We start from the raw sequence: 14,756 nt of genomic DNA, 5'->3' as shown, positions 1-14,756 counted from the left end.
CTTCATTTAACCAGCAAAAGTGGAGTAGTGGCTCAAGTTGTGGAGTGCCAGCCTTGAGTGAAAATGCTGAGAGAGAGCACAAGGTGTTGAATTCAAGCTCCAGTACTGGCACATAAACAAAAACACCAAAACCAAAATAAATTGAAAGAAAGAAAAATATTTTGCCAAAAATCAGATATGTAAAAAGGAAGGAAAAATAATGAGGTGATATTAACTCAGTTAATCCTTCCACAAGCATTGAAATGTGTAACATTTTGCTTTAGCTATCAATCCCCATGACAAAACACCAAAATAGGTTCATCTTCGATCAATACCAAGGAAGCCACCAGCAGGGGCCTGTTGAAGTCCCATCATCTCCATGTGTCATGCACATACAGAGTGATGACTACTGGCTGGAGAGTCTCCTTCTATCTGGACCTGAGATAACCTTTCCTGCAAAGACACAGGAGCAAGGGCTGGAAACCAAGAAGTGACTCCTACCACAGCAAGCAACTGATAGAGGAGTTCTAAAGCAAAGGCTCTACTGCAAAGGGCCTGGGGCTCTCCTGCCCTGTGCAGACCCCTGGGAAGCTGGAGCACAAAAGCATACATTCCATGAAATCCACTTTCCACTGAGACACCTAGCAAAAGAAGCTTCCCTAAAACCTCAACTGTAGGAACTCTTGGGAACCCCAAGGAACCAGAAAAAATAGGAAAGCCAAAAATTTAACAGGCATTGGAGATGTAGTCCACAACATTAGTCCAGAATATCCCCTAAAGAGGAGTACCTCCTGATGAAATATAAGATTAAAATTATTCCTAGAGATTTCTAATGTAATTGACAAAATGTGCAGCCCACTCAAAAATGTCACACTGAGAACCAGAAAAATCATAATTTGGAGGAGCAAGATGATAAAAAAGGCAATATTAAACTAATGTTGGAATTATTGACAAGAATTTGAAATGAAGATATAGAGCACCCTAGCAAAAAAAAAATAAACTATAGAAAGAATCAAATGGAAAGTATAAAGTAAAAAATTTATTATTACTAAAATTTGTTAAATGGGCTGAACAAGAGAGTAGGAATAATTATCAATAGTTATCAGAAATAGCAGAAACATTTTCCAATCTGAACATAGAAAAAAAATATTTCTCAAGTAGGGAAATATAGATTTAGAAGCCTGGATAACAATACCAAATGTGACCATTCATACCAACAGATTTCTAGAATTACAACAAAATAACTGAAATAATTCTTGAAGAAACAAGATTTATTCATTGATTTAGTTACCCTAAATAAGTGAAAGACACAAACCTACATAGCCAAGAAGAATAAGAAAATGCCAGTTTATGTATCAGTAGCTCATAACTATAATCTTAGCTACTCATAAGACTGATATCTGAAGGTGATGGTTTCTAGTGCAGGCCAGAAAGTTCATGAGACTCTTATCTCCAGTTAACCATTAACAAACCAGAAGTAGAGCTGTGGTTCAAGTGGTAAAGAACCAGCATTGAGCTGAAAAGCTAAAGAGTCAGTGCCTAGGACCTGAAATCAAGCATTAGTACTGGCAGAAAAAAAAATAATTGAAAGAAAAAATTCCAACCAGTATGAACTCGAAGAAGTGAATACTGACCTATATAATATCTAAACTTGCAAAAACTAAAATCCCTGGGTAAATTCTGGAAGAAGCTGAAGGAAATAACTCAAAACTGTAGAACAATACTAATTGAAACAGTGATGGATTACACAAATATCCCAGAAGGAAATGACATGATATTAGATGTGCTCAAGGAAAAGAATTGTCAGCTGCTAACCTTATATATGAAAAAATTATCTGTCATCAATGAAGGAAAAATACAAACATTTTTGGATGAGAAAAAAAAGAATTTCTAGTGGACCTTGCCTTAATAGTTCATCTTGAATAATGGTTCACCATATTTAAAGGAAATTCTGCAAACGTAAAGGAAATGGCAAAAGAGATACTCTAAAAAGATCAGTAAATACAGGGGAACATGGGAAAATGAGATATTGAATATAATAACCTATCCTTTTCCTTATGCGTTTAATAAATTTAGTGAGTGCAACAAAACTTATAACATTGTCAAATATTCAAAAAAAAGATAATGGTATTAAAACTAGAAATAGAAAAGGGATCAAAATGGAAGTGAAATTTTCACACTTGTTCTGAAGTTCTGAAATACTAATACCAGCAAACTGTTATGTCACATATATAGAAAGTGAATACCAGTGTAAAGTATTAAAGCTACACAGAGCACAATTCAAACAAGATAGTAAGTTGTCCTTAAAAAATTATATAGAGCCTATAATCCTAGCTACTCAGGAGGCTGAGATCTGAAGATCGAAGTTCAAAGCCAGCCCAGGCAAGAAAGTCCAAGAGACTCATCTCCAATAAACCACTCAGAAAACCAGAAGTGGTGCTGTGGTGCAAGTAGTAGAGCGCTCACCTTGAGGTAAACTGCTGAGGGAGATTGCCCAGGCACAGAATTCAAGCCCCATGACCGACAGAAAAAAAAATTATACAGTTCCTTAGAGACAAGAACAAAGCACCAGGAAAAAAAGGAATCCAATAGAAATGAATAGAAAACAAAAGATATAATAACAAACCTAATTACTAAAATACCAATGATCACCTTAACTATGTAATCTAACACAATTAAAAGATAAATATTATAAAGAGTGGATTAATATAAGTCCCAATTCAGTGCTGCTTACATAAATGTCTTCATTCAGCAACAGGTAAGTTGAAAACAGAAGAATGGGAAAAAGTTATGGCATACAGATACTAATTTTTGAAAGCCAGAAATTGTCCTATCTACTATTAAAGTAGATTTCAAAGCAATGAACTCACATGAAGCAAAGAGGGATATTAGAAAATAATATAGGATTCTTTTATAGTAATTATGTAATAATAATAATAGTGAACCAATAATTAGTAACAAAAAATCCACAACTCTAAACATTGCTCTAGGCAACTGACATTTTTTTTCATAAAGAAAAAAAAAAGATAAATCAGGCCACATCAAAATTAAAAGCTTTTCTTTTAGGAGAAACCCATATCAAAAGTATAAAATGGCAAAAATGAGTCAGAAAAAAAATTGTACATCATCTAATTGCCTCTGGAAGTGCCGGAAACAGGCACACCCAAAGGTGTGCTTTGCTATTATTCTCAGCATTTCTCAATCTAATCAATTTGACAACCAATATAACAATCACAACTCCCACTTGTCTTGTCAACTTGACATTCAAACACATTTCTTTAAACCATGCCATTACATCTGACCCTCCAAACATATCCATCTCATAATACCAAATGCATTCATTCTATCTCTAAGAATCTTTAGAGTTTCCAGAGTCTTACCAGTCCCAACGATATCCAACAGCCCAAATTCAAAGTCTCCCATGACACTTATGGCATGTGAAATCTCTTTTTCTTGATTATGCTGACTATATCTACACGATGCCATCTTCTAAACAGAAGGAAAGGAGCCAAGACACAGATGTATCTGCAGGTCCCTAGAAGTTATAGAGGTTAAGTGTCATTCAGTCACTCCTTACTCTTTTCTTTCCCCAAGAATTCCAGTTGGCTTGTTGCCTTTATGTTTTAAAGGTAAGTGCTGCTTGTGGATGCTATAAGATGGCATTCATGTGCCTTCCCCTTAACAAACTACAATCACCTCCAATGCCCCTTGACCTTCAGTTTCCAGCTTCTAATTTTTTTCTTATGTATGCATTCTTTACTGACTTGAGGCCCACATAAGTTCCTGCCTGAGCCATGGTACATCATGCAGCATTGTTCTCCTCAGGACTGGGATGGCTGTGATTAGAAGAGATTAGAGAGATTAGAAGTCACTATTAAAACCACACAGCACCGTGAAAAGCAAATGTTACCGACACCTTTGCTTATGGTTCCCCTACCAGAGAGTCCATCCTCAGCTAGTATGTGCCAAAAGGGATGGTCGTATCCTGCACCCCAGAAGGGATCAATCTGTGGAATATCTCTCAGGCAAGTGCTACTTAGAATGACTTCTCAGCCAGCAGAAGTAGCTTTTACTCTACATAATGTCCATTTGCATTCAGCTACTGCAGGGCGGGAGAGGGGGAAGGGGCGACTTTTCCCAACTGGCCACTAGATGAGAGATGTAGTTGTGTGGAATTGTAGTTTTTCTCTTGCAGGCTAGAGCAGCACAGTTAATGAGGACAGCCATGATATTTTCACTTCCTGTTCTCAGAGTCCATAAAAAAAAACATGTTTTTCTCCCTTCCTTCCTTCCTTCTTTTCTCTTCCTTGCTTCTTTTCTCTTCCTCTCTCCCTCTCTTCCTCTGTTCCGCCCTTCCTCCCTCTTTTAATTGTGTTAGATTACTTATAGTTAAGGTAATCATTGGTATTTTAGTTGTTATGTTTGTTATTATATCTTTTGAACATTCCATCACCATGCTTCATAAAATCTTGAAAACAAAGGAGAATTGTTGAGGCTTAGAAGCCCTGGAGGGCAGAAAGGGAAGAGAGACTCAGGGTAAGGACACTTAAACAGGTAAGTGATGAGAAAGGTGGTGATCATGACAGCACAGGCTAATATGCACTCCATTAAAGTCACGTCCTCTGCTTATGGATAAGGAACCCTGTCATGGGCTGAAAGATGTTTTGTCAAAGACTGATGGTCCAGGGGGACACAGAATAAGCAAGCAGGAAATGCCCTAGAAGACATGGGGAGGGTCTAGTTTTCCCTCCCTCAATGGGGCTCAAGGATGGGAGAGACTCGCTGAGATCTAAGTTTTGGTGCAGAAAATGAAGTTCCAGATTCTGCGGATATCATGGTAAGTGGATCCACAGAGGTAGAGCCTCTTTTCCTCCCTGTTCTTTTTCTTTCCATAATCCCCCAAACTGACTGCACAATTACAGAGAAATGATGGAAGTGCAGGTAGTTCAAGAACTGCTCCCTGAATCAAGATCCCTTGTACTCATAAAGTGACATGTTGAATTGAAATCCCTTTGACCAACTATTTAAAGATAACAAACAAAATTTAAAAAAATAAAAAGGAACTATTCCTTGAATATAAACTCCTCTCTATACAAAACAAGAAGTGAGAAAACAAGGAAAATAATACACATTTTCCACCTTTCCCCCCCTTAAATGTTGGTATTAAGGCTTGAACTCAAGGTCTAGGTATAGTACCTTAACTTTTTCATTCAGGATTGGTACTCTACCTCTTAGACAGATAGCTACACTTTTAGCTTCTTTTTGGTGGTTAATTGGAGACAAAAGTCTTATGGACTTTCCAGCTTGGGCTGGAATCATCATCCTCAGATCTCAACCTTCTGAAAAGCTAGGATTATAAGAGAAAGTAACTGGCACCTGGCACTCTTCCTCCCATTTTAACAGTTCAGCACCATAGGAAATTCAGACAAATGCAAAACTACAGGTTTGGAGGATGGGATAGAAACTATTAAAAGGATTCTGGTAGGTGTGAGTAGATGCCTCCTTTAAGATGATACTTTTTGGGGGGACCTTGCCTCTGTTTTCATCTTAAATGCACACTTGAACATAAAAAGAGGAACTAAGATGGTGCATATAAGCTGCGGATCCTGAGGAAGGGGCCGCTGCAGACATCACCACTCACAGGCCCTGTCCTACCATCCAGACCCCTAGGGTCTGTGCACCTCAGAGAACGATGTCCCCCACATCTCCTTGCTGTCTCTGCATGATTGCTGCTGTTTCTGAGTTTCCCAACTTTGGCCCCTATTATTTATGTTGGTCCAGTTCTTCCTGTGAAAACTCCCTTCCTTTGACTCCCATCTGGAACACTTTTAATCCTTTTCAGGGAGAATCCCCACAAGTTCCTGCCCTCTCAGATACCACATTGTGAACATGGACAAATACAAACCTCACTGGACATTGTAGAGTTGTGCAGGCTGTAGGTATAGCAGTGAGAACACAGACTTCTGGAAAATATTCATTTCCCTCTTTACAAAGCTTCATTCAAATATAATCTGCCCTTCAGCTCCTTCCCAGTCCCTGGCTCCATGATCAACACTGTGGTCCTCCTCATTCATTGCTCCTCCTCCCGAGATTTATGACCTTGTGCCATGTGAAGGAACCAGAGCAGCTGGAGAAGCCCCTGAGGGTCACAACACTCAAGTAAATGGCTCTCTACAAAGTGAAGGACAGAGCTCAGCTTCACACAGACATTGATCTGAGCTGTCCCAGAATCCTGCATTCATCCCCCTCTGAGCCACAGATCCGGTGTGTCTAATGAGACCGGCCATTCTTCCATTCCAAGGCTGGTAAAAGCTAGACCAAGAGCCAGGTACTAGTAACTCATGACTAGATACCCAAGAAGCTGAGATCTGAAGATTGATGTTCAAAGCTGGCTGAGGCAGGAAAGTCTGTGAAACTCTTATTTCCAATTAACAACCAAAATTCCAGAATTGGAGCTATAATACAAATGGTAGAGCACTAGCATTGAGACAAAAGCTCAGGGAAAGTGCCTAGGCCCTAAGTTCAAGCCCCAGTAGTAGCATAAAAAAAGATGAAGAACATAAATGAGGAAGCAGAAGTGTATGACTAGCATTGCATAAATGTGGTAACTGTGTTGTAGACCAGCTCCACCCAAGGGTGAAGCTTAAGCACAGTTGAGGCCATTATTACTGTAGTGCAGTGGGAAGCATGCTTCGGAACTTTTCATTTTAAAGCCTAAACCTACCCCCCTGCCTGCATACTGGGGTAGCACTCTCCTAACCCAGGCAATGCCCTCTCCCCGAGATGCACCCAACCTGGAGCTAGTGACTGGTCAGCTCTGGCTGCAGGTTAGCAGAGCCAGGATTGCCTCCAGGGCTCTGGCTCCACCCTATGATCTGGCCACCTAATCATAGGTGTATCTATGAGCCATTATGTTGTTAAAAACTGCATACCTCGTTTCACTCATCTCACAGGTCACTGCTCTGCTTGGGATTCTTCCCAGTGATTGGGTCTCCTTGACCTCCCATTTTCGCTTTGAAAATCACATCAAGAAAAAGAAATCAAAACTGTTCATTTTTAAAGTGAATATAGTTTCAGTCTTCCCAAGCCATTTTCTTTCAAAACAGATCAATAACCTGAGAGAACAGACTGCACTTTGGCACCTCTGGCCTCCACATGCTACAAATCGCACGTGCAGCCAGACGAGGTCAAAGAGCTCTGCCCTATATGCAGGCCTGCTGCCCTGTTCACTGTCCCCAACCTTGTGCCCTGGCAGGTGCCCTGCCCACCTGCTGCTTGTCTCTCTATCTCCACCATCTGCTATGCCACCTGCTGTACGTCTGTGGCCCCTTCCTGCTGTCCAGTCCACCTGTTGGTTCCTGACTGCCCTTCTGTTCTCCATTCTCACACTGGGTCACAGCAGGATCATTTTCAGGGCTGACTGTCTGCCCTGCTGTCTGGCAGAGGCTGCCCTGAACTCTGAGAAGGGACATGCACGCTCTGTTCTGGGCTCACTCTGGCACAGCCTGCCCAGTCCCTATTGCTATGGCCATTGGGCCTCCTGACATAGGGTTTTGGCACTTCTAGGAGAATAGGACACCTGCTCTAAGCTTGAGCTCCCCAGTCATCTGTCTCTGCCCCATCTGCTTAGAATTCCTAGGTCTTTTCACAGCCCACTTCTGTCTATAATCCTCAATATCAGGGCTGAGGCTCAAGCCCAGAGTCAGAACTATTTGATAGTGGATGATCTGTGAAAGTAAGAGAGAAAAGCACCAAATTTGTTGACATCCTAATGTTAACTGATATTTTTATACTCTAGTAAAAAAGAAATCATGGGCTAGGCTTCAGTGGCTCAACCATCTAAGTGGCTGAGATCTGAGAATAGTGATTCAAAGCCAGCCCAGGTAGAAAGATCAGAAAGACTCTTATCTCCAGTTAAGCAGAAAAATGCTAGACCAGTAGTGTGATTTAAGTGATAGAGCACTAGTCATGAGTTCAAGCCCTGCTATAGGCACATAAAACAAACCAAAAACATATAATCACTAGCAAAAAGGGTAAACATATAATTTTATCTCCGTGGTGCAATTTCCCCTTGGCACATACACAGAGAAATGGAAAACCAGATATTAGTTATTGACATGCCTGGGAGCTGCCAGGGCCTCATTCTCTATAGCTGGGCCCAGTAGTAGTGACATGTACATAGGAACATCACAGCACAGACACCCAGAGGAGGTCACAGATGCACCCCCAGTATGTTGAATGCACAGCATGTGACTCAGGAATCAGAGCACCTGCCAACAAACCTGGTCACATTAGCCCTCAACCCACTGATACCCCAATAACTGACCTTTTCTAGGTTCACATAAGCCAAATGTAATCAATCAATCAATCACAAGAGAATGGGGAGCAAGACTGATTGTCTTCATGCTCATGAAGAGAGCCTTATACTCACCCAGCATGAATAGGTCACTGTGTCCAGGCCCCAGATCTGAAACAGCTAGCCACCAGCTGTGTTCTTACTGCTGTGCATAAGATGTAGATTTGCAGCTGGATGAGAGAATGCTCCAGAATGCATGCAACAGCTGGAAAAGTAATTGAAATGTAATACCAATTCCCAAATAGTCATATTTTATTGTTGGAGACGTATAAACGGTTAAACCACCTTCGGGAAATAATGTTTCTTAGTGTCTCATCATATCCCATTTTTCCCCAAAGAATGAAACAAATAGTGCTGTGATGTTTGGTGGTTTTGAACAGCCCTAAAGCACTCCTTTACATTCTTTTTTAGGTGGAGCAGACAGGCCATCCTCAGCTCTTGTCTGTCAATTGTCTTTGGGCATTGGTGCTGGGAAACATGGTAGCTCACAAGAATGAACCTGTTCTAGGAGTAGCAGTCTGTATTGTCTGTATTGTCATCCCTCCTCTTCCCAATGACGTTCTTGTTTCATTGGTCAAAAACACACTTCTGGAAACTAGCCCTTCTAGAGATCAGCTATCTATTGTTGGTAAACAAACTAAAATTCTGCAGTCTTAATGAATCATGGTGGCCTTGCTCTCAACTCTACAAGTAGTCCTCTGTCATTTAAGATATGTGTAACTGACTGTAATTAATCCTTTGCTTCTCAGATATCATCATTCAACAAGTATTTATTGAGTTCCTATTACAAGTCACTTACTCTTCAAGGTACTGGTGCAAAAATGAGCAGGACCACTCTCTTGCAATCAAATAGGAATAATAAAAACCACCCTTTTAATGATCATATAATTATTTGCTTGTATGTATGATGAGTATTTTGAGAAAAGAAGAGCTTTGTGAAAGTTTAAATCAAAGTCTTCTCACTTGGCTTGGGAGGTCCATGAAGGACTTCCTTCCCCAAGACAAACTGAGACAGAGCAAGAGGAGGAACTGGTGCTGTCCAGGCCAGTTGGTGGTAACAGTAGGGTGTGGGGTGAAAGATAGGAATAAGAAAACAAACAAACAGGAAGGAATAAGAAAACATTCCAGATAGAGAGAGACGCATAGTGAGGACCTAGAGATGGGTCTGCAGATGGTTTGGACATGCGCAGAACAAAGGTCAGAATTGTACCACTGGCTAGGGGCTTTACCCAGCTCATAGTGTTTACACTGTGAACAAGGTAGGACCACCTGGCCTCTGGCTATAGCCAGAGCAGAATGAATGAGAAAGAATGGGAAAGCAAAGATCTGGTTATACAGGGCCTTTGTGTTCATTAGTAACATGTTTAGCTGCAAGGAAGAGAATACCAACAAAAGGTGGCTTAAAGTAACATGAACTTTTTCTTATACAAAAATGTCAAAGGTTAGACTAGCCAAAATTAGTTCAACAGAGCCTTCCAAAATGTCCTCTCTTTCTGGGTTGTTGTGTTGTTGATGTTGTTTTTTCTGTTATTCTCTCATGTGTACATTGACCTTCCTCCTGTTGGATCAAGATGCCTTCTGTACCCCCTAGGTACATTCCTTCATTCCAGGCAGGTAAATGTCTTGAGAAAAGGCTTTGTCAATCAGCATCCCAGTCAGCCCTGTTTTCCATTGGAAATCTCCAATTGGCTGTCTCGCTTCCCTCCACACATACTTCTTAGACAGTTTGTCTAAGGAGGAAGGAAGCAAGACAGCCAATGAGCAATCTCCACAACAGTCATGGAAACCATGTTAGGAACCTGGGGTGTTAGGATTTGAAGATCCCAAACCATTGTTCAGTAATTCCACCATCCAGCAAAGCCTAGTAGTACCACAATTCTAGTGAGGTTTTTAGTTTCTAGAGACCATCAGAGTGACAATAGATCCTGATTCTACTTACACTTAGTTATTTGTCTTTCCTTGAAGAACCTTTCTCCCTTACCTCGATAACCCCAATATCCAGGAAAAGGTGTGGTGCTTAATTCTCTGTGAAAATACATTATTCATAGAATACCAATATGTGCCAGGTGTGGTACTAGTTGCAGGAGGCTTCCTATCAATTAATTCTGTAAAGGACTGTTCAGGGAGGCATACATATCCAGACTTAACCTTCTCAACCTGGTGGCTGACAGGTTACAATTTATCCATGGTACTGAGATTAATGAGGAAAGCTACTTTCTGTTGCATTGTAAAGGACAGAGTATGAATGAAGAGCCATCTGACATTTCCCTTAAAACAAGGTTAAAAGGAAAAAATAAACCTGTCAAAATGTCAATCTTATTTTAATTATATTTGTATTATCTTTAAGTAGTTGTACTAAGGAGTTACCATTCAACAAATCAGCTTATAAGTACAATGCATTCTTGATTAATTTCACCGCTTTCATCATGCTCCTCCGCCTTTCCTAGCTCACCTATAAATTTTAATTTCACAGGATAGGCACTGAATATTATGACTAAATCCTATGCCCCCAATCTTATTTTTGTGAGCTTGATGAACAGGGACATATTATGGACTTGTCATAATTATTTTCCTGTTTTCTGCAAACAGAAAAACAGGATGGATGATAAATTGTATTGCCTAATAAAAAAGGTAGAATATCACATCCTGCCCTACTCCACTTGCTCCATCTGATAAATTTCCCCCACATGCAAACAAATATCAATTTATACCTGTGAAAATTCACAGGAACTGATGGACACCTCTCCTTGGCCATAAGCCTGCATAAGAGAGTAACAGAAACTAGGCAAGTGAGAAGTACATATTTTCTCTTCACTAGTCTATAAAGTGGAAGTATTGTATGTCTTGAGAAATGTGAAATGATAACAAAGCAATGCAGTAGAAAGTCTCTAAATTGTTAGGCCAGTGACTTTTTCTGCTTCTAATAAGATAGCACGTAGATGCTCATTGACCTGAAAGGTTTAAAAAATACAAGATCTGTGCCTAAGATGTAAAGTATAAATCTACTAAGAGCTGGAGTTAAATCAGATTAAACCACCCATGAATTAGGTACAAGTGCTGAAACATTATGGTCTATACTATCAATGAAAGAAACACATGAAATATGATTTTTGGTGGCATTAGTTACTTTGGTACAAATAGCTGTATACTTTAGCCAGGTGCTGGTGGCTTACACCTGTAATCCTAGCTACTCAGGAGGCTGAGATCTGAGGATCGAGGTTCAAAGCCAGCTTGGGCAGGAAAGTTCATGAGACTCTTATCTCCAATAAACAACCAGAACACTGGAAGTGGCGCTGCGGCTCAAGTGGTAGAGTGCTAGCCTTGAGCTGAAGAGCTAAGGGACAGCGCCCAGCCCAGAGTTCAAGCCTCATGACCCCCCCAAAAAAACAAATAGCTGCATACTTTATATAATAATAATAGTAATAACAAACATGATAGCACATGCCTGTACATCCTCACAGCCATCTTATCTTGCATTCTAGGTGCCACGAGGACCACACAGTCCAAATGTTTCACATGGAAAAAGAATTTTTTGGATATTGTTCTTTCAACTCCAACATTAGAGTTATACTATAATTCCAAAGAAAAAATACATTTTTCTGGGTTTGTTTCTCTTCTCATTTAAATAATTGACAAAAATAATAGTAGATGCCAATATCATCACAATATTAAAGTGTTTCTAATAAGAATAAGAATGCTATTGTTGTTACGTAGCACATCATACTTTATAAAGTTACCATGACACTATAGGAAGAAAGTTATCTAGAACTGCAATGACAACGAGCATCAACCTTTCTGACATGGGTGCCTTTACTGACAATAATGTAGAACATAGAATCAGATTTCAATTCTTCATCAAGCTATCTTGACTCAGCCCTACCAGAATTGTCAACCTGTTGCAAGAATTCAATCCACCACAGCTGGTATACACAAACAGTTGTGAAGTCTGAAAGATGGGTTATTTTGTAAAAAAAAATTATTTAACGCATATGAAACATTGTTAGAAGGGTAAAAATGTATGTAATTTTTTCTTGACATTGTGAGTAGCTAGGATTGAAAGCTTTAGCCACCAGCACCCTGCTTCTAATTTCTTTGTTTTAAAAAAAGAGAAAAAATAGATTGATCTTTGGACACACATACATATACACACACATACATACATACATATAAGAAAATATGGCTTCAGATCCATTTGACAACAACGAAAGTATTAGTCACACAAGATTTTTAGAAACCAAATGGCAAAATCTATTTGTTTCCTTACTGTTTGACATTGTCTGCATCAAAAAATCAGAAATACAATTAAACTTGATAAGTAATCTCCAAAGCATTTTCACATGTTCATCTCATTTAATATCATCTACACAACACGAGATTTGGGGTCTAGGCAGAGCATCAGCCACCATCCCTATTTCATAGCTGAGTGTTCAAGGGTCTGCAGATTATCTCAGGTCCCCAAGAACATGGAGCTACACAACCCAGTGATCCTTCCAATGAGCCACACCAACCAACACCCTGGAATGCATCAGCTCACCAAACTATAAACCTCCATCACTTACATTTCCTGCTTCTCTCTAAAGCAAAACTGAGAAAATATTCCATCTGATATTATCAAAGAGAGTGAAACAGTTGAAATAATGCAACTCAATTAAGCCCCAGACATTTGCCTCAGGAATCATGATTTGGTAGATTTTTATAACCAATGAGATTAAGGAATGTTAAAACATTCAAAGCAAAGGCAGACCCATTTACTAACCATAAAGCTCAAGAGAGCCAAATTGATTCTATCCAACAGTTCAACTTCATTTTATTGCAATCAACAAATGCCTTTTTGCTTGCGTTTTTCTTCCATGGCTGGAATTCAAGCTCTAATTTGTATTTTAGGTCTCTACAATGTTATCTGATGTCTGGATTTCATCCCAAATTGCATGAACTCTCCCTGAGGTTTTTGCATACACTCTTGCCTCCCACTTCCTTTTCCTTTTGCCTCCAATCTTTCCTCTCCTCCTTTCTTGTTCTTCTTTCTTTTCCACATACCACATTAAGGGTAGGCCAGTAAAATGTTTAAAAGCTAGGTTCCAAGAGAATACCTTATAGACAAATTGGCTCCAGCCCAGTAATACAAAAATGTACCCCCAGGCCTTGTTAATTCATGAAATCCCAAAGCACTGGATAGATTCTCTAGGCCACAGCTCTATTTGTGATCTGGAATGTTTTCCTTTCTACCACAAACAAAATCTACCTAAGTCACAAACTTTCCGATACTATGAAGGAATTACTTTGAGTATACACATTTAACCATAAACAGCAACGTAACTTTCCACAAATGTCAGCTGAGTATAGTTAATTTTTAAAAAGGTGCTGATGGTAAATGGCCAGCATAATCTTCAGATACTTTGCTGTGTTTATATATTTCATCTGAAGTTCTGAAAAGAACTTTCCCAAGCTTATCTCATCAGCAGTGATGCAGGATTCATATTCAATGAACAGGATAGTTTTGGGATTATAAAAGGTAACAATAAGAAAACTCACAATGTAAAGAAAGCTCACACTCATAGAAAGAAAATCCATACTGGCTGCAGGTGAGAGAAGGTGGCTACTAGTCAACACTATTTAGAGGTAAAAACAAGTACTCTGCCAGGAGCCAGTCCTTAACACCTGTAATTCTATCTACTCAGAAGGATGAGATCTGGAGAATTATAATTTGAAGTTAGCCTTGGAAGAAAAGTTTGCAAGACTTCATCTTTAATTAACCAGCAAAAAAGCTGGAGTGAAAGTATGGCCCCAAGTGGTAGAACACCGGCCATGAGAGAATAAGACTAGTGAGGTAAGAGGCCCTGAATTCAAGTTCTCATCCCTGAACCAAAATAAAAGATCAAGTCCTCTTGAAAGTAATTCCTTGACACTCTATTTGTCTATTTTATATTGATTCTTTTTATTTTTTTCTCCATTTTTTAAATTGTGAAAATACCGTACAGAGGGGTTACAATTACATGGGCAAGATAATGATTACATTTCTTATCAAGCATTGTTGCCTCATCCTTTGTTTCCTGTTCCTATACCTTCCCATCTCCCACACCCCCCACTCCTGCACCTCCACCCCTCCCCTGACCAAAGTTGTAAAAAAATAGTTTCTTTTTTAAATTTAATACTTCTAAATTTAAAAGTATAATGTGATAATTCAATACATGTAAATAATGTTATGGAATCAGGGTGATTAGAATTTCTATCTCTTTAAGCATCATTTCTTTGGAGAAATGTTGACCTCTTGTTCTTCATTTTATTTTTTTTAATTTAATTTTATTTTATTTGTGAACATACTGTACAGAGGAGTTACAATTACATGGGCAGGATAATGCGTACATTTCTTACCAAGCATTGCAGCCTCCTCCTTTGTTTACCCTTCACATCCCTTCCCAGC

The sequence above is a fragment of the Dipodomys ordii genome, unplaced genomic scaffold, assembly GCF_000151885.1.
Source record: "Dipodomys ordii isolate 6190 unplaced genomic scaffold, Dord_2.0 Scaffold9, whole genome shotgun sequence".
Taxonomy (NCBI): Eukaryota; Metazoa; Chordata; class Mammalia; order Rodentia; family Heteromyidae; genus Dipodomys; species Dipodomys ordii.
Note: the sequence above shows the minus strand (reverse complement) of the source record.